The following is a 15,991-nucleotide window of genomic DNA, read 5'->3' as shown; positions in this document are numbered from 1 at the left end:
ATGCACATGTGCCTCCCTGTCACAGTTTTTGTGGGGACAATGACCCTTTTTCGTTTTGGATTACGGTGACACAAAATTTCTTGGGCACGACTTGAGTAGGACTAACCCATTTGTTACCACTGGATAGATGATACTAGCGTCTAGCAATTTCAAAACTTCATTTTTCACGACTTCTTCCATTGTGGGGTTCAGTCTCCTTTGAGGGTCTCTTCAAGGGATAGCCTCGTCCTCCAGATTGATTCGATGGGAGCAAATTAAAGGGCTAATACCTTTGATATCAGTAAGCGTCCAGCCTATCGCAGATTTATGTGTTCGTAGTAGCTCGAGTAACTGCAATTCTTGAGAATTTTGAAGGTTGGAAAAGATGATAACTGGAAAGGTTTCACCGTCTCCCAAGAAGGCATGTTTTAGACCCTCGGGTAGTTAGGTCAATTGAACAATTGGAACCTCTTCAACTGAAGTTGTCGATTGTGCCCTCTCACGAGGTAGCTCTTCAAAGCAAGGTTGCCAAAACTTAGTCCTTCTATTGCGTGAGTCTATGTGATTTGATATTGCAAGAGTAGACTCAATAGAACCGGAACTTTCATTTTGAGACAAAAGGAGGATTTCATCAAGATTATCGAAGTTTCTTGGCAATTGAACCTCCTCAGGAATTAAAGTGTCAATCATGAGTGTTTGATAACATTCATCATCTTTTCGGGGTTGTTTCCCGATGTGGAAGATATTTACTTCAAGAGTCATGTTTCCAAATGATATCTTCATTAGGCCATTTCGACAATTGATTAAAGCCTTTGTAGTAGCAAGGAATAGACTTCCGAGGATAATAGGGATTTTTGACTCCATGTTTACCACAGATTGGGTATCAAGAATAAGAAAGTCCATGTGGTAATATAATTTTTCAATTTGAACTAAAACATCCTCAATAATACCCCTAGGCTTTTTGGTGGAGTGGTCAACAAGCTGTAGCACAACAGAGGTTGACTTCATTTCTCCAAGACCGAGTTGCGAGTACACAGAGTAAGGCATGAGATTTACACTCACGCCAAGATCAAGTAAGGTTTGGTTAACTTCATGAGTCCCAATTTGGCAAGAAATGGTGGGATAGTCAGAATCTTTGTATTTTGGCGATGTCTTTTGTTAAATCACTGCACTCACTTGCTCAGTCAAGAAAGTAGCCTTCTTGACATGGTGCTTCCTTTTTGCAGTGCATAGATCCTTGATGATTTTTCCATAAGCTAGCACTTGTTGTATGATGTGAAGCAAAGGAAGATTAATCTTCACTTGTGTCAAGTGCTCAAGGATTTCAGCTCGGTTATCAAGAAATTTCCCAACAAGTTTCAAAGCCTAGGGAAATGGTACTTTTGAAGAAGTATTGTGTAACGACCCAAAATCACTAATAAGGTTTAAGGGCCTTGATTGGTGTGCCAGGAGGGCATGCCGGGATTTATGTGTGATTTTATTAGTTAAATGCATGGTTATGATTTAAAGCATGTTATTTGACTATTTATTTATCTGAGATGCATGACTATGTGTATTAGTATGCATGTAGGCCCTGATTGTGTTGAAGGGCATAATTGTAATTTTGGCCATGATTGGGCACAGCTGTATTGATATGTGATAAATGTATTCTGTGAATTGTACCACGTGAGTGTGGTGTTATTATTGTGATACGCGTGCCGAGACGGTCCGAGAGAGAGCAAATTAACTTAAGAGTCACAACAGGAAGTTGTACCCGGCTCGGGAGGAGCCTAGGGGTACTTCGGGAATCTTATAAGTTGAGTTGAAAATGAGTGGTTAGTTATTGGTAATTGAGTAACCTGGGTAACCGTTTGTAACTGCTGAGGGTAACAAGTTTTAAGATAGAAAGTGATAGAATTGAAATAGAAGTGTAAAGACTTAAGTGCCCTTGAGGTTTAGTTAGGAAAGGATAGGCAAGGAGGGGTAAAATGGTCATTTGGCTGGGAATTTGATATATGGCAGCTGGGTATTAAGGGGTACACGGTTTGGGGCTTGGTCATTTGATGCTTTGATAAATTGAAGAGAAGAAAAAGGAGAAGGAAAAGCTAGGGCATGAAGAAGAAGAAGATGAGTGGAGGAGCTGAAATTGGAGACTTAGGGGATGAAGGAAGCTTAGGGTTGGATTCTCTACTTAAGGTAAGGAATTTATGCATAATTAAGTTTGATTTATGTTTTGATTTGTGAAATTTGAAGCATGGTTTAAGCTTTTCAAGCTTTGGTTTATGTTTTCGGTTTATGGGTTTAGATTTCTTAAGTTGAGATCAAATGGGTGGATTTTGAGTATGATTGTGTTATTGAGTTGGGTTATGATGTTTTGGGGTTGAGATATGTGTTTGGGATGGTTTAAGGTGAGGTTTAGAGAGTAAAATGGTGGTTTTTTCTGGGTTCGAAGGGTCGGGCCGCGGCATGGTTCTTGGTGAGCCGCGGCCCTTCGAAGAAGTTACATGCTGAAGAAGAAGGGCGGGCTGCGGCATGGCCCAAGAAATGCCGCGGCCCTTACCTGTTTTTGAGCCTTTGGGGGTTCTGTTTGGGGGCCATGCCGCGGCATGGGTGGCCTATGCCGCGGCGCTTAAGGGATATTGGGATTTTGAGATTTTAGGCTTGGGAATTTAACCTAGGGTGCTCGGGGTTAAGTCTTTTACCATATTTGGTGAAGTTCAACGTTCCGAGAACTAGAACTTGGCTTGGAAGCTCATTTAAGGTTGTTAACGGTGTCTTTCTTCATGGTTGTGACTAGGTGTTAAGCTAGGGCTCGAGGATCGGATCCCGCTCAAGGGTATCGCCCGTAACTAACTCATTTGAAAGCTAAAGGTAAGAAAACTATAACACCCGTAGGATAGGGCATGGGCCCATAGTATGATTACGGGGCGCGGCCCTATGTTGCATGTTGCATGATGAGATGATTGCAGGGCATGGCCCTATATTGCATCACATGTTAGGATGCAGACTTAAATGAATTAATATTCGTTTGAATGTTGTTGTGTTATACTATATGTATGATTATAATATTATGAACGGCAAGGGCCGAGAGCGGCGTAGGCCGGGTGCGGGAGCGGGGCCGGAAGTAACACTTAGCACATGGGATGCTATAGTCAGGGCAGGGCCCGGTGGATACATGTGTTATCCTTACGGTGAGAACCGATACCCCAGGCTTCGGTAAGGCTTCTGGGGCGGCATGGCCGTGTTTGCTTAGTCTAATGGTTGACTTGTTTATCTGTGGACTATCTGATATGATTAACTGTATATTTGCATATGTTATGTTCTGCATGAGTTTTCTTGCTGGGCTTCGGCTCACGGGTGCTTCATGTTGCAGGTAAGGGCAAAGACTGAGTCAACCAACCATGAGTATGGAGAGCGTGAAGCGACGCGTACATGTTTGGCCTGCCCGACTGCTTTGGTTGGGGGTTTATTCGAAAATGGCTGTAATAATCTATGATTTTAGTACTGATCAACTGTAAACTTATTTCTAGATGTAAATAGTTTTCAAACCTTATTTTGGGATCCCAAATGTCTATTACTAGAAGTTTTTATTGAAACAATGCATTTTCAAAGGTTACAGCCTTGACTTTTAATTAGTCACACTTTCGTTTCAAAACCTCGGTTAGCGAGATCATTGCACACTGTTTTGTCTTAAAACTCACTTAGTAACGGCTCTAAGGAAGTAGGGCGTTACATATTGAGTGGTGCATTCTTGGGATTAACTTTTGGAATGTTAGAAGAGGTGGCTTTTATGGATGGGTCTTGCAAAGTTTTTTACCACTTCTAGTTGTGATGGCATTTACTTCCTTAACATTTTGATCATTGGAATTTGATGATTGGGTCATGTGTTGGCCTTGCACATTCAATTTCAGTTGGGAAGGAAGCTTGCCTTTTTCCATAATGGCCAAGGATTTAGTCAAATTTGAGAATTGACATTTCATTTCCTTGATTTCTTCCATCATTTGGTGATTTAGTTTGGATTGTTCCTTTATGAATGCATGAAGGGTATTCTCAAGAGAATTTTGTTGTGGATGAGCACTGTATTGAGGTGCAGAATACACATTTGATGGTTGAACTTGTTGCTCATTTCTCCATTGGCCTCCAGACGATTGAGCTTGGTTGGAATCTCTCCAATTGAAATTTGGGTGGTTTCTCCAACCAGGGGTGTGCGTATGGGAGAATGGCTTGTTATATGCCCCTAAGGCATTGCATTGCATTTCTCCTCATAAACCCCTCTCATTTCATTAAAAGCTAAGCAGTCCTTAGCTAAATGCTCCGTCCCTCCACAAACAAAGCAAGGTTCTTGTGGTTCCGCTTAAGCAATCATGTGCGGTTTTTGGCCATTTTTCGTCATTAAGACCTCAAACTACTTTTTCAAATTTTCGAGTTGTGCCCTTAACATTATCCTCTTCTCAAAGTTGATAGATCCTAGATGGTTTATGTTAGTAGGTGCTATCAGTAGCACTTGGACCAGTCCAGGTGTGAGATGTTTTTTGGTTTCTTCGAGATATTCAAGAGCATCGTCTAGCTCTTTTTCAAGGAATTCACCATTGCATAGCATTTCTACAAACTGGCGCTCACGAATCGTGAGGCCTTCATAGAAGTAACTGACCAAACGCCATTTCTCATAGCCATGGTGTGGGCACTAATTCAACAGATCCTTGAATCTTTTCCAAACTTGATAGAACGTTTCATTGTCCTTTTGGGAAAATATGGAAATCTGTCGTTTTAGACTGTTGGTGTAATGTCCCAACTATTTCAATGACCTTGGACAATTAGATCTACTATACATAGCTACTATTTTGGGAAAGATACATAAGAAATAATATAACTTTATTAAATCTCAAAATATTGTATCAAATACATAGTAATAGAAAATATGGCATGGGTACCCATTGTTTAAAAGAAAAACATAAACTTTAATTCAACTGTTTAAAAACAAAATGCGGAAAAACATGATCTAAAAGACTAAATATAAATAACTTCATCCTCGATCGACACGCAGTCCACTCAGTCCGTTCATCCTCAACACACATGCCAAGCTTCCAAGAATCCTTCCGCCTCCGTATCTAGTTTCCTACATCACACTAAAAAAAAAAGGAATGAGCCTAATGCCCAGCAAGGAAAACCTAACACATAACTCATATACATAAAATTCATAATGTAGCATATAATAAAACATATCATAAACATATGTCACACATACTATAATGGCCATTATTACTTGGGGTCCCATAAACTAAACAAGTCATATGCCCATTAGATTAGTAGGGTCTTGCTAGCTAAGCAAGTCATATGCCCATACTCTATTTGGGGCTTGTTAGTTGTATAGGTCATATGCCCAAGTCTACAAGCATACTTAACATAGCATTTTTCATAACACATATTCATAAGATAACATATAAAATCATATAACACATAAATCCTATCCTATTTTCCTTACCAATATACCGGGATGATGAGAACAAAGTCGGGATTTTGGAACACTCCTAAAAACCATAATATAGAGGTGAGTATACTACAGAAAAGAGATGGAAAGAATAAACTACACCATCGAAACGATACCTACCAATGAAAACCTTAAGTTCGAAGAACTTAGATGCCTAACCAAGAATAGAAAAGACTGAGTTAAGATTTGAGTAGAGAAGAACTATAAGAATCAATATAGAAAGGAACTAGAATTAGGAATACCTTGAATGCTTCTATGACCGAACTATACCTCGAAACCGAAATACACTATAACCTTACTTCCCAAGTGTTTATTAAGCTTATAATGATTAAGCTTATAACCCCAATCCAAGTGTTTATCACTCTATAGTCTCACTAGCACATGGAAGGCTATGATCAATGCTTGAAAAATGAATGAAAATGCTTGGTGCTAGGTCCTATTTATAGAGTTCTAGGAATAAAAATCTTCTTTTTGGCTTTGAATAAAAATAATAAATTTAATTGAAAATATTTGAATATCCTTCAGCCAAAGGCTTAGGAATTGGTCAAATTTTTCAGAGAGACTTAAGGATTCAAAGCCTGATTTTTAAAATAATAAAAACAAATAGAATCCTAACTTCTAACTCCCTAAATCTCGTAAGTCTAAACTCTCCTTCAGTAAAATCAACATATCTGGAGCTATAGAACTCAGATTTGGACTCTCTTTATATTGTTAGAAGTTAATTAAATTATCTACAACTTTCTAGAAATACTATTTTTTGAAATTCATAAAATAACTGGATCAAAAATGGGTAGGAAGTTACAGTACCCTAAAGTTACGAAAAATCTATTTACATCCTAATCCACAAATAAATAAAATTGTGACAAATATCATGTTTTGGTGAAGACTAAGTCTTATATTTCTCTTATTTTATCATTAAAATAATAATTCCTTAAAAATCATAACCTTAGGAATAACCATGCTCATGACAAGTGTCATATTCTTATTAGCTCTATCTACACCTTAGGTTATAATAATTATCATATTAATAACCAGCAATATTAATCAAACCTTATGTTATAATTAATATTCTTAAACTATAGGTTAAACTTTTAAAATCCATAACTATTGCTAGGAGTTTCCAACTAAGTCCCGGCTTGAACCAAAATCCATAGTAATGAACATACTATAACTAATACTAGCTATTACTACTACTACTACTACTACTATCTAACTAGCTAAGTAAATTATGGGACTCTACAGTTGGTCTTATGGCTAGAGAAGTATTTCAGAAAGAAGGATTTGGTCATTTCCTCACATGTTCCAATAGACCTGGGTGTCAAAGAGTATAACCAGCTTTTGGCTTTGTCCTTCAAGGAGAAAGGGAAGAACTTCAGTCGCACAGAATCGATGTTTTCGGCTCGTTTATAGAACGTGGCTACTACCTCCTCGAATTCTCTAATATGCACGTATGGGCTTTCGTTTTCCATTCCATGAAATGTGGGCAAGAGTTGGATCATGCCAGGTTTAATATCTAATGCGGGCATATTAGGAGGGAATATAATGAATGAAGGCGTGGAAGTGCGAGTAGGATGAAGTTAGTCATTGAGAGTTCTTGGTTTGATTTCATCACTGCGAACCATTGCGAAAGGATTATTATGGAGAAGCGGGAATGGTGGAAGGAGTTCCAAAGGGAGTGGTGGATGAATTGGAAGAAGTTTCACTAGAAGTTTCGTGATGATTCATCCACTCTCGGAAATCATAATTAAATTTATATTTTTTTTTATGTTTTTATGTTTTAATTTTTTTGATTTTTTTTCGTTAAACTTGTTCCTAGGTAAATTTGGAGGTTTTGGGGTGATCTCCAACACCTTACAAGAACTCTCCGAGGTTATTGAGTAAGTATGGTAGATCACAAGTTAACATTTTCGACCAAACAACATTTAAGCAGAGTGAAATTGCTTATTTTGACAAAACAAACTTGGTTTTCTTACAGTAATAAGTTCAAAAGTGTAATAGTGCAAATGTATATGCTCGAAATGTTCCCAAGCCGATTGGGAAGGTTGCCAAGGTACCACTTTAGACCCACATTTGCCTAGATAGAACTCCCCGAGGTTCACAGGTAAGTGTGGGGGTAATGTTATCACAAACCTTATTTAACAACCAATCTTTTGTAGATAGAACAATATCGATTTCTACCATTTGTAATATTACACAATTGTTCCCAATACTAAGCGTTTTATGATTGAAATTTTATGAACAGTTTTATGCAATTTTATGTTTTTTTTTTAAGGAAGAACTAAATTCCAAGGAAGACTAAGGCAAAAAGAATGAAAGATATAAACTAAGAACCTAAAGCAACAATAGTCAACACAAAAAATAAAGAAAAGAGAATTGAAGTGAAGTGAAGATAAAATAACAAGTTTAATATTTTTTTTTTTTACAAATATTTATTAAACTAAAAAATAAAAATAAAAAAAATTAAGAAAGAGAAATGGAATTAGAATTAACTAAAAAGAAAAAAATATATATATTTATATAATTCCCTTTTTTATGTAACAAAAAAGAAACGAAAAGAAAAATAAAAATAAATATATATATTTTTTGTCTTTATGTTTTTCTCTACTTTTTTTTGTTTTATATATATATATATATATGTATTTATATATATAATATTTTTTGTTTTACCGAAAAAGAAAAGAATGAAAAAAATATATATAACTAATTTTTTTTTAATTTTTTTTGTTTTTTTAATAATATTCAAATTAACTAAAAATTAGTAAATAAAAAGAATATAACACACAAATGAAAAAAAATACCATACTAACACAATATTCATACCAACAAAAACACAAATAAAGTTACTAACCTTTTGGTAAAAATTTCACTAAAACTTTTGAAAACTACCTCCCCGGTAACGACGCCAAAATTTGTTTAAACGTCAAAAATGTGACAACCACTAAACAGTAGTTGTAGTAAAATCGGGTGGTCAATCCACAAGGACGTAACCTAAAACCAAAAGATTAGTAGAAAAATAACACAAAATGTTAGTAACATGAAATAAATAAAAATGAAAATGAAAATAGATTTGAGATTTTGATGTTGTCTTTTGTATGAAATGATAAAACGAGACAAGTGAAATAAAAATAAGGTGTAATCAAGGGTTGCGAACTAGAAATGTTTCAAGAATCATCCATATGCTTGTTTGGTTACTTAGTTACTTGATTTACAAAAATACACAAGTAAATAGTTCACATCCCAACATTTACTTGGAAAATCTAACATTAAAGTCCATATTCTTTTCTAACAAAAGTCCATTTGAGTTATAAAATTCTTTGCTTTAGGAGCACAATGTTAATCATATGAAAAATCTAAAAATGACAAAATACCCAAGGACAATAATGCAATAGAAAATTGGACATAAAATTATGTATCAATATTACTTTTACTAATTAAAAGCACACAGAAAGAGCGTGACTAATCATATATACTATTAGTACATGTAAATGAAGATAACAAAATAAAGATGAGGATGAAAGAACATAAACAACTCAAATGCATTATATTAAGAACATAGTAAATCAAAGTAGCAAAATAACATCACTAGCATATGGAATAATCCCTAACCTTCCTAGGAAGATTAGGCCATTATGCTTATGATTCTCACAAAATTCTAAGAAGAAAGTATGAGAAGAAAGTGAGTAGAAATTTTGCTATAGTTTCTTTACTCTAAAAATTACATACTAAATGTGAAAGAAGAATCCCTATTTATAGAAGAAGAAAATGACTAAAAAGAAATTATACTACAAATGAGGTTTACAAAATAAATTTGAAACATTAATAATAAAATATGATTTTGAAAAATCAAATCTTATTATTAATATTAACTTAACTATTTCAGTGATAGTCAACATGCCCATTTTTCTAAAACACCACAAAATGTAAGCTTTAAAGCTCAAAATGGAAGGACCAAGGCCCAAAGAGCACACAAAATGGGATGGTGGCAGCTGGTGGTGTTGACCCAGCCACAACCAATGAGAGGAAGACACATGGTGCGGCTGGGCAAGGAGAAAAAAAGGGCAAGCAGGCTGGGTGGCTCGCGGGTCAGACACGGGTCAGGGAGCTGGGCGAGCGCGCGAGTCGCTGGCTGCTGGCGGATGTGTGGCGTGAGGGAGAAGCGCCACGGGGCGCGCTGGCCTGATGGAGAACAAGGCAAAGCCTAGGCGGGCCTGGGCTCCTTTGGGCTTATTCTTGTTGGGTTTGGACCACAAAAATGTCATTTTTTTCATTTTTCTTTTTTCTGTTTTAACTATTTCTTTCTTTTCTATTTTTATTAATGTCCAAATACAATTTGTTTCCAGAAAATTAAACACAAATTAAATTAAAATTAATATTTTCAATTATAAAATATATTACATTAAATTCATGAAAATATTAATTTAAACTTAATTTATTTACACTTTAAAACTAATAAATTGATATTTTTTAGCACTAATCAGTTGGCAAAGCTGATGCAGCTGTTAATGACACTAAAATTGACAAAATAAAGCTATGGCATCTTAGACTCGAACATGTAAGTGAAAGAGGCTTGATGGAACTAGAGAAAAAAGGTTTATTGATGGATAAGCTAGATGGGAAACTTGGTTTTTGTGAGGAATGCATTCTTGAGAAAAGCTTGTTAAGTAAAATTCAGTACAGGTATGCACATTGCTAAAGAACCTCTAATCTATGTTCACTCTGATTTGTGGTGTGCATCTCAGGTTCAAACTCTTGGTGGTGCAAGTTATTTTCTGAGTATCATAGATGATAACACAAAGAAAGTTTGGGTGTTTCCATTGAAAACAAAAGATCAAGCTTTTGAAACCTTTGTGCATTGGAAGAAACTAGTTGAAACCAAACAAGAAGAAGAATTAAGAAGCTGAGAACAAATAATGGATTAGAATTATGCTCAAATGAGTTCAATATCTTTTGTCAAAAGGAAGGCATAGCAAGACATCTAATTGTACCAAGCACTCCACAACAAAATGGGTTGGCCGAACGCATGAATAGAACTATCTTAGAGATGGTAAGATGTATGTTAAATGGAGTTGGATTAGAAAGGAATTTTTGGGGTGAAGCTCTCAAAATAGCTTGCTATTTTATGAACAGATGTCCTTCTACAGTCATTGGGTTCAAAAATCCATAAGAAATTTGGACAAGAGTGGCACCTAAGAATGAGCATCTAAAGGTGTTTGGTTGCTTGGCCTATGCACACATAAGGCAAGACAAGTTGCAGTCAAGGGCATTAAAATGCATGTTTCTAGGCTACTTGGTTGGGGTTAAAGGCTATAAGCTATGATGTTTGGAACGTGGATACAAGAAATGCATAATAAGTCGTGATGTGGTATTCAAGGAAGATGAAATGGCCATGAAGCAATCAAATAAATCAGAAACAAGCTAGAGGCAAAGTGAAAACAGATTGCAAATTCAGGTGGATACAAGTCAAGTTAAGAAACAAATATCTCCTCAAGAAGAACAAGCTACTTAAGAAGTTAGCAACACTCAACAAGAGCTGGAAAGTTACCAATTAGCAACATATTGAGATAGAAGGGAAATAAAAGCTCCATACCGATTTGGTTTTGCAGAATGCACTTCATTTGCACTTGTTGCGGTTGAAGAAATTGAAAGTTCAGAACCAGCTACTTATCAAGAGGCAGTCAATTGTCAAGAAAGTCCAAGATGGGATGAAGTTATTCAAGAAGAGATGAATTCTCTTATGAAGAACAACACATGGACAGTTGTAGAGAAACCACCTAGTTAGAAAATAATAGGCTGCAAGTGGATATTCAAGAAAAAGGAAGGGTTGCCAAGTGAAGGAAAAGTGAGGTACAATGCTAGATTGGTGGCAAAGGGATTCAATCAAAGAGAAGGTATTGACTTTAATGATATATTTTCTCCTGCAGTTAAACAAACTTCTATTCGAATCATGATGGCCAAGGTTGCAAAATATGATATAGAAATGGATCAAATGGATGTTAAAACATCCTTATTACATGGAAGGCTTGAGGAGAAAATCTACATGGTTGAACCTGATGGTTTCAAGAGTAGTAAGCCAAATCAAATTTATTTATTGCAAAAGTCACTTTATGGACTCAAGCAGGCACCAAGACAGTGGAATCTAAGATTTAATGAGTTCATGACTCATATTGATTTCAACTGAAGCAACTATGATCCATGTGTCTTATTGTGATATAATTTGATCAATAATGTGCAAGTGTACACAGTCAACAAGTAATATAATGATAAGTTAAGTATCAGGTCCACATGATTGAATTAGCAAATAATTGTGCACAAATCAATCACCAAACAATTTAATAGTGGTGAAAATAAATTGAAAATGCTTGAAATAAACTAAGATGACAATCTAAAAGTAAGAGAAATTCAAATTGGTTAAATGAGCTTGAACTATTAAATTCCTCCATGTCAAGTAACCTGCCACGTTTGTTGCAGCAAAATCTCAGCAAAATTCCCAAAGTTAACAAAAATTCCAAATTAGCTCATAGTTTTTTCCCAAATCCTATGGTATTAATTATTTCACCTAATTAAACATATTCCTATGCTATTCAAGTTTAAGAATTCAATTTCAAGCTTCAATTCACAATTTTTACACAAGGCAAATAACACATTCACATGCTATTCACAAAACATAATCTAACAAGATTTTCTACTTGTGTCATTCAAGTTCATCCATTATATTTAAAACTTTCCAACACAAATATAACTCAACATCTTGCCATTGATGGCCAAACAACAACAAGAATTCATCATTAAGCACACTTGAATGAACAATGGGTATTTTTGCTAAAATAAAGTGTTAGAAATTTAAACACTAAGACATTGAGTTAATTAATAATTCAAGCCTCAAATGATTTAGTTCATGGCTAAATTCAAGAGCACAAATCCAAAATCAAAACAACCCATGAGTATTTAAATAGAAAAAGCTAGAGAAATTACAAACTTAAATGAGATTAAAGAGGAGAAAACAAGTCAAAGATGATGAATCAATAATCTTTTCTTCCTCCTCTTCATTTTCTTCCTTGGATTCTCCTCTTCAAGATTGGAATTTCTCCTTCTTCTTCTTCTTCTTCTTCTTCATTTCTCTTTTTCCTCTTTCTCCAATGGCAGCTCTAGGATTCTCTTTTCTAATATGGTGGCTTCCTTCTTTTCAATGATGCTAGGGTACCAATCTTTCCCTAATTAGAAGGCCCACATCATTTCTCTATTTTTGGCCCAATATTTATCCTCTTCTAGAAAATACTCTGAAATGTAGCTCAATGCCTTTGATTTTTGCCACTTCATCACTCATTTTCAACTCAATTAATGACATGCCAAGTGTCTCTTCTTCATATGCTAAAATTCCCCACTTGAATTATGATGAAAATGCTCCAGCAAAATTTCAGCACAAATAAAACAACTTAGAAACCAATTTTCTTTTCATCTTTTTCTTGGATAATTCATGCATAAATTCATTGTTTTCACACCTTCATCTCTTAAAAACTAAAAAGACGCAATAAATCACAAAAACACAAAAAATAAATAAATTAACTAAAAATAACAACAAAAAGAAAACATCACTCTTCCTAATTCTATATTTATAAGCTTAAAAGTATAAAGAATAACTCTTTATTCAAGAGTTACCATGTCTATTACAACAAAAAACATAAACATGTTGTTGTATGTAGATGACATACTGATTATTGGGAAAGAGAGGCAAGAGGTGGTTAAGCTTAAAATGCAACTAAGCTCATAATTTGAAATGAAGAATTTAGGTGAGGCTAAAATGATGCTGGGAATAGAGATTCAAAGGCAAAGACTACTGTAACGCCCTGGTTAGCCAAGACCATTACACTGTGTATTTATAAAGTGCCAGACTTGCTAATCAAGTCATTTAATTAAAATCGTGTTGCAGAAGCTACAAAGGAACTAGGGTTAAAAGCGTTTCGGTCTCAAAAGCCACATTTTTCATTAAGAAACATTATCTGGTTACACGGGATCCCAAAAATACAAGTTTTAAGATCGTTTATAGAAGTTGTAAGACTCAGATACGTTAACCAGCCATACTAAGGCAAAACAAGCAGTTAGGTAGTCCCTGTCCTGGTCTACTCCTCGATCGTGGTGATCGAACAGCTGGCTATGTACATTTCACCGTGGAGCTCTCCACCTCAGGCTTGGTCCAGCTTGCCCTTGCCTTTACCTGCACCACGTAGCACCCGTGAGCCAAGGCCCAGCAAGAAAACACAGTATCAACAGAGCATAAGCAATTATCAGACAAGTCAATATCTCACGTTGCATCACATAGCCTCAGTCAAATAACCATTCAATATAGTCAAGTATTCCACATACTAGGCATATCAACTCACAACATGTACAGTTTACAAATGATAACTAGGGCTAGCGCTCACAGGCTGCTCCCTCTATTATCCCAGTGTTCATGGCTCCCAGAGGCCAAATCGCGCTCTGTGCGCTAATAGTATGTACGACACCCTTAGGCCGCTTTTACATGTCCCATGGCGTAATACCAACATTGACACGATACAATTCTCGGGAGCACTTAGTCCCATCACAAACATATAACCGGGTGCAGTTTTCTTACCTTTAACTTCCAGATGAATTAGTTACGGGCGATACTCCTTGAGCGTGATCCGATCCTCAAGCCCTAGCTTAACACCTAGTCACAACCATGATAAATAATACCATTAACAATCTTAAATGAGTTCCCAAGCCAAGTTCTAGTACCTGGAACATTGAACTTCACCAAATATGGTAAAAGACTCAACCCCGAGCACCTTAGGTTAAATTCCCAAGCCTAAAATCTCAAAATCCCAAAATCCCTTAAGCGCCGCGGCATAGGCCACCCATGCCGCGGCATGGCCCCCAAACAGAACCTCCAAAGGCTAAAAAACAGGTAAGGGCCGCGGCATTGCTTGGGCCATGCCGCGGCCCGCCCTTCTTCTTCAGCATGCAACCTCTTCGAAGGGTCGCGGCTCACCAAGAACCATGCCGCGGCCCGACCCTTCGAACCCAGAAAAAACCACCATTTTCAAACTCTAAACCTCACCTTAAACCATCCCAAAGCCCCCAACTCAAAACCAATTAATAATAACAACATTAGAATGATTTAGACAACACAATCCAACCAAAAATCCAGCCTAAGACTCACCAAAACCCCAATTCCAACTTCTGAAATTTCAACCCATAGAACTCAAAACCAGCCATGAAAACTCTCAAATTCAACCATCAAACTGTAAATTAAACCTTACCTCAGCTGTAGAATCGATTCTCCAAGAGTCCCCTGACCTATCTTCAAAGTTTCAAGCCTCAATCCCACCTTAAATTCCAAAACCACAGATATTTAAAACTCAGCCATTTTCTTTAAATTCCTAACCTTAGAAACGAAAAATCAGAACTTACCTTAGCTCTATCTCAGACCTTGATCAGTTCCTGAGCTAACCCCCCAGATTATTCCCTTCAATTCCCCAAGACACAGCTTAAATCCAGCAATTCCCTCTCAAGTTTCAGTAGTTTTCCTTTGCTAAGAGAGAGAAGGAAGAGAAATAGAGATAGGGTCGGTTTACACTTTTCTATCTAGTATTTTCCTAAGTCTTCCAAGTATACCCTTAGATTACTAGACTAATCCCAAAGCTCGGGGTGCCGGAAACGTCCCCGAGGCCAAAACGGTAAAATCCCCCAATAATCCCGCCTAGACATCCTAACCTCAGATATATCTCCAATTATTTATTTTTATCACCCGATAGTCTAAATCACTACCCGATACCTAAAATACCCCTGACTTGTCCAGAGTCAATTATAATGCCCCGTTGTGACTTTTCCTGCTATCTAGCCCTAGGATCGCCTCGAGTCGCCGGCTGCGGAATTATCCACATCATAGTGTGGTTCTCACATATATCTCAAACATATATATCATATCATCATATAATATCACTAATTATCATAAACACACTATTAATCATACATTTACGCATTTAAATCAATAACATTCATTCTAATCCCAGTTATGCCCTCCCGGCACACCAATCAAGGCCCTTAAGCCTTAATAGCTAATTTGGGGCGTTACAACTACATAATATTTTCTTATCACAGAAAACTTATTTGCAGAAAGTTTTGAACAAGTTTTGCATGAAAGATGCAAAAGTTGTAGCTACACCTCCAGCACCTCATTTCAAGCTCACAAAAGAACAAGCTCTGAAAACAGATGAAGATAGAGAACACATGGACAATGTACCCTATGGCTTCTGTGTTTGAAGTTTAATGTACTCAATCATGTACACCAGATCAAACCTGGCTTATGGAGTTAGCACGGTTAGTAGATTTCTTTCAGATCCAGGAATTGAGCATTGGTCAGCCTTGAAGTGGATACTCAGACATGTGAAATGATCATTGGATTTGGGACTACTGTACAATAGAGATTCTAATGCAGAAAGAGCGGTAACATTTGTAGACTTAGATTATGCAGGTCGCATTGCACTACAAGGTCACTTATAGGTTATGCTTTTACAGTCCTAGGTG

General features: G+C 36.5%; 1 non-coding gene across 1 annotated transcript; it reads left to right on the top strand.

Annotated features, from left to right (window-relative positions):
* Positions 1-4,625: 4,625 nt before the first annotated feature.
* LOC133833667 (small nucleolar RNA R71) lies at positions 4,626-4,732 on the top strand. Its single transcript, XR_009893035.1, has one exon. It is a non-coding gene; the product is annotated as a small nucleolar RNA R71 (small nucleolar RNA).
* Positions 4,733-15,991: the final 11,259 nt, after the last annotated feature.

This window comes from Humulus lupulus, chromosome 4 (assembly GCF_963169125.1).
Source record: "Humulus lupulus chromosome 4, drHumLupu1.1, whole genome shotgun sequence".
Taxonomy (NCBI): Eukaryota; Viridiplantae; Streptophyta; class Magnoliopsida; order Rosales; family Cannabaceae; genus Humulus; species Humulus lupulus.
The sequence above is the reverse complement of the archived record's forward strand: the minus strand, read 5'-3'. Positions and strand labels throughout refer to the sequence as shown.